Raw genomic sequence first — 5,164 nt, forward strand, 5'->3', positions numbered from 1 at the left:
CTTTGGCCTTGTTGAGCAAAAGTTGCTTGTGGTCTCCATGTTGAGTTGTTCACATTAGAATAAGCATTTCCCATAGGTTTCGTTGATAACCTCCTGCATAAGCAGCTTGTTCTTGCAAATAATCATCACCATAAGAAGAGTAATCAACTCCACAACTTTGGGTTCCATCTGTGAAGGCAACTTGTTGCATAGTTGTAGGAGTTGCGTTTGTTGCCTTTGTGCAAAAATCACTAAGAAGAGTGAGTCAATCAAATCTTGCATTCATGTAGCTAACTGAGTCAAGTTCATAAATCCCAGCCTTCTTTGGCTCAAGTGCTCTAGGATTTCCCCATAAATGGGTATTATGAGCAATCTTCTCTAATAGATCATAGCATTCTTCACTTGTCATTCTCATGAAATCTCCTCCTGCTTGTGAATCAATTGTGTTTCTTATGGCTGGAGTAACTCTGGTGTAGAAATTCTGAACAATCATCCATTTCGGTATTTCATGATGAGGACATTGCCTTTCAAGCTCCTTAAATCTCATCCAAGATTCATACAAAGTTTCATCATCCCTTGGTTTAAAAGCTACCATCAAATTCCTCAAATGAGTAGTTTTCCCAGGTGGGAAAAATTGAGATAGAAAAGCTTGAGATAGCTGCTCCCAAGTAGCTATAATAGCTTGTGGGAGTGAGTCATACCACTCCAATGCTGAATCCCGAAGAGAGAATGGAAATAAGGTGAGCCAAATAACTTCATCTGAAACTCCAGGTTTTCTTTGTGTACCACATATCATCAAAAATTTCTTTAAATGAGAATGAGGATTTTCAAGTGGACTACCTCCAAATTGTGAATTCTGAACCATTTGAATGAGACCGCTTTTAACTCAAATTGATTAGCTCCAATGATAGGTCTATTATCTCTCACATCAGTACATCTAGGAAAAGCATAGTCTAACATGGTTCTTCTTTGAGGATCATTTTGATTAGCAATCGCATTTTGCCATTTTGCTCATTTCCTCCATTGTTTCCACCAATAGCTCTATTTTGATTCTCCATATTTTCGATTGTCTCCTCTTACTCAAATATTTGTTGTTCTTCTTTTTCTGCTTCTTTTCTTTTTTTGTATTCCTTTTTGTTGGCTCGACAGAATTTTTCAATTTCAGGATTGAACAACAATTCGGTGTCACTTGTGCTTTTCAATCGTCTCATAAACAAGAAAAGTACCTGAAAAACACAAGGAACAATAGTGAAAATAAAAGAAAATAAAAATTCTAATTAGCTTAAAACAATTAAAATCCAACTTAAAACAAACAATTCCCCGGCAACGACGCCAAAAACTTGGCAACTGTGTTGTGTCCGCAAGTGCACGGGTCACAGTAGTATAGTTTTAAAAAAATGATATCGATCCCACAGGGAATTGTGCTTAAATTGGAAATAAAAGTATAAGCTAATTAGAATGACAAAAATTAAAGATGTAAAATGAAATTTCAAATTAAGACAAAAATTAAAGATGTAAAATGAAATTTGGAATTAAAATTTGTATTCGAGGAATTAAAACTAAATCAAACAATTAACTAAAATTAATTAAACTAGATTACCAAAAATTAATGTGGAATTTCTATTTATGAAATTTGAGAGGAATTAAATCTAAATTCAATAAAAATAAAAATAAAGTGATTCTAGAGATTGGATTTAAATTGGATTTAAATTTAAATTGGATTTAAATTGAAATTGCTATTTATGAGATTTGGAGGATTTAAATCTAAATTCAATGAAAATTAAAATTGATTCTAGAGATTGGATTTTCAATATTGTTTGCATGTGGTTTATCATTAATTTAGCCAAACACATGAGAATTGCAATTTTGAGGGAAATCAATTCTTAAATTTTTGAAACCTTTTTCAAGCATCTCAAAATTGGTTTTCATTAAATCAATACCTGTTTTCACGGTATTTAAAATCTAACAAAAAACCAACTATTGCATAAAATTGATTTTTGAAAATTCCCTTAATCTTCTTAGCTTATTTCTAACACCAAGAAAATAAAGTTTATTGCAAGATTATCCATCCCCAATATTCACTTTTCAGTCCATCTATTAAGGATTAAAACTTAACTTAATGAGGGCCCATTCATCAAGCAAGGCAATAAGCACACAAGCAATAAATCAAAATATAACAAATCCCATTTAAATGGCTAAATCAGTTCAAAACCACAATACAAATCAATATTTACAAACCCATCTCTAGAATCTCAATCAACTACTCACAAATCATTGTTTAAAGACAAACCCAAATGAAGAAAAGAAGAAATAATGGAAATGTAAGCTAAAAGGGTAGAAAAACCTGCAAATTTGCAGATTCTCTGCACAAAAGTGCGTAAAACGTGATCTGCATTCTGGAAAAGAAATGCAGAAAGTGCTCCCTTCTCTCTTTCTAATCTTGCCAAAAATGCCTCCTTGCTCTCTATATATAGATAATGATAAAATGAGGCTTTATATAGGCTAAGGGCGCCTAGAATGGGTAAAAGGGGAAGGTTCCAGAGAAAGTGAGGTAAAAAGCTGGAGTAACGGAAATGCCACGTCAACAATTTCCAGTAAAAACGACATAAGCCGAGTCAGTTGTGTCGCGGGTTGTGTCGTTCTCGGCGTGAATATCTGACGATCGACACAACCTGCGACATAAGCTAATTCGGTTGTCGCAGTTGTGTCGCTCTCGCCATTTTTACTCAACTTCAAAATTTTTGCAATTGATTTAATCTCCTCCAAAAGGCTACTACGATCAAAATACATCAAATTTCTCGATTTAACCTACAAAACAAATAAATTCCAAAAATTAAACTAAGAAGTGTGAAAATTATAAAATTGACTAAATATATACTATTATCTATAATAATAGCTATGAACAAGGGTAAATTATGTGCAAAAATTACTCCTAAATGATGATCTAAAATGCATGCATCAATAATTCAAGTTAAAAATATTTTTAAAATGAACAAAATAATAATAATAATAATAATAATAATAATAATAATTAAATATTACACAGTTAATATTTATTTAAAATACACTAAAAATCTTATATATACAAAGAAAATAAAAAAGGATAATGGGAAATTAAAAAAATAAAGCTTTGAATTTTTCGTCCTATTTTGTATTTTTAAGTCTTTATATTGTTTTTTTATACTTAATATTTTAGGTGCTAAATTGAGTACAGATGGAATATGCTAACTTGGGTGTTATATGTGCCTTTCTTGTTAATTTTTTCCATCTATTTAAAGTTAATAGAATATATGATTTATAAAAAAAATCTTGATTATTGTTTCATAAAAGTATAATTTATAATTTTTATTAATTATAATAATAATATAATTATTTAAATGACTTTTCTAACAAGTACAATATTGCACTCGTTAATATTTATTAAATATGTTTATTTATTACTAAAATTGTATCAATAAATAAGAAATTATATTTTTTATATGCTATTAAACTCTTTTTTATATATTATTATGCATTTCTATATAATATTAATATTTTTCTAATTTAAAATTGATAATAAATGAACATATTGAAGAATGAATTTATGTTTATTTTATATCTTTAAGTGGATTTGTTGCAGTTTTTCCTTCTCACCAGCAAAGAGGTTCTCTAGTTATTTGATTTTTTGTTTTCATTTGGAAGACAAGCCTCTGTAATTGATATTGATAGAGGGAATCGGTGAGAGAGACAGGGAGATGGGGAGATGGTTGAAGATGATGAGGACAAAATAGTAATTAACTGGTTTTTTTTTTCTTTTAACTTATGTCATGGCAATAAGTCAAAAGGATATTATTATTATATAAAATTAATATTGAGGTGCTTTTGCAATACAAATTAAAGTTTAGGATAATATTATTACAATATTGTTCAAAGATAACTGGTTAAAATTATCCTGAAATTTGACAGCAATGGCCCTATGTTTTAGATTTGATGAATATTTTTTATTCAAATATTTTTTTTTAATATAATAATAAATTCTTATAAATAAAGAAAATTATTATGTGTTAATGTTCTTTTACAATAATCTTCGGCATTATTGTGATATAGTCATTTAATTATTAAATTATTATACTAATAAAAAATTACATATATTTGCTTTTTAAAACTTAAAGGAATTAATAATATGACAAGTTGCTGGTTGTTACATTTTTTATTATTTTTTTTATTTCGAATGGCAGTTGATCAAGTTATTATATAATTCCTATCAATTTCTTTGAATTCGGATACATTCATCACCATCTTATTCTTACGATAGTTTTTTATTTAAATAATATAATTATATATAATCTTTTGGAGGAATAAGCAAGTCCTAAGTTGGACTATGACGAGATCATAAAAAACGATGGTAAACAAGCCACCTCATACATGTATAACATTTGTTTTGTATACATAAATGCATGCATCTCATCCTGTATCTTTTCAATAATTATTTTCAACTGGTTCTTAATTTTTCTTCCTTTCCTTATTTTATTATTGTTAATGATAAAAAGCTACCAATATCATATTATCAGAGCTCTCAAACATTCATAATAAAATCATTGCATATAATAATTGTATATCAAAATTTCATACTCATTCAACCCATTATAGACTGTGTGTGTGTCTATATGATAATTATAAGGTCTTTTAATAAGAAAAATACGGTATGAAAAGAACCATGTGGCCTTTGGTAGAGCAATGCCGCTGTGAGTCATTAATCGACTTTCTCTGTTCTTTCCTCCTTTTTCTTTATCGTTTGGCATGCAAGCCTTAACTAAATCAAGAGGATGAGCAGAGCAGCCAGCAATAATGGAAGCAAATCTATTATACATATGAGATCTATTGACCACAAAACAGGCTTTATTGACTACAAAACAGGCTTTAATTGTGGGTGTTTTGAGTAGTCTATTGACTTAGGAATAGTTAACGATATATCTTGCATTTCATTTTTGGTATAAAAATACGTAATGTGAAATAAAAAAGTATAGCTAAATTTCTTATTAAGGATAGAAGCTTAAATATTCTTGTACATGTGATACAACTATTGTACATGTGACATAGCCATGTGAATTTCATGTACTAAGGGGACAATTTCAATAAATGAATGAACACTATCTGTATCTAACTTTGCAAGAATCTGGATTGCAAATGCCACAGAAGGACCAAC

At 29.3% G+C, this 5,164-nt stretch overlaps 1 non-coding gene across 1 annotated transcript; it reads left to right on the plus strand.

The window, feature by feature from the left end:
* Positions 1 to 482: 482 nt before the first annotated feature.
* Positions 483 to 589, plus strand: LOC131174247 (small nucleolar RNA R71). Its single transcript, XR_009144495.1, has one exon. It is a non-coding gene; the product is annotated as a small nucleolar RNA R71 (small nucleolar RNA).
* The last annotated feature ends 4,575 nt before the right edge of the window (positions 590 to 5,164 follow it).

Source organism: Hevea brasiliensis, chromosome 15 (genome assembly GCF_030052815.1).
Source record: "Hevea brasiliensis isolate MT/VB/25A 57/8 chromosome 15, ASM3005281v1, whole genome shotgun sequence".
Lineage (NCBI taxonomy): Eukaryota > Viridiplantae > Streptophyta > Magnoliopsida > Malpighiales > Euphorbiaceae > Hevea > Hevea brasiliensis.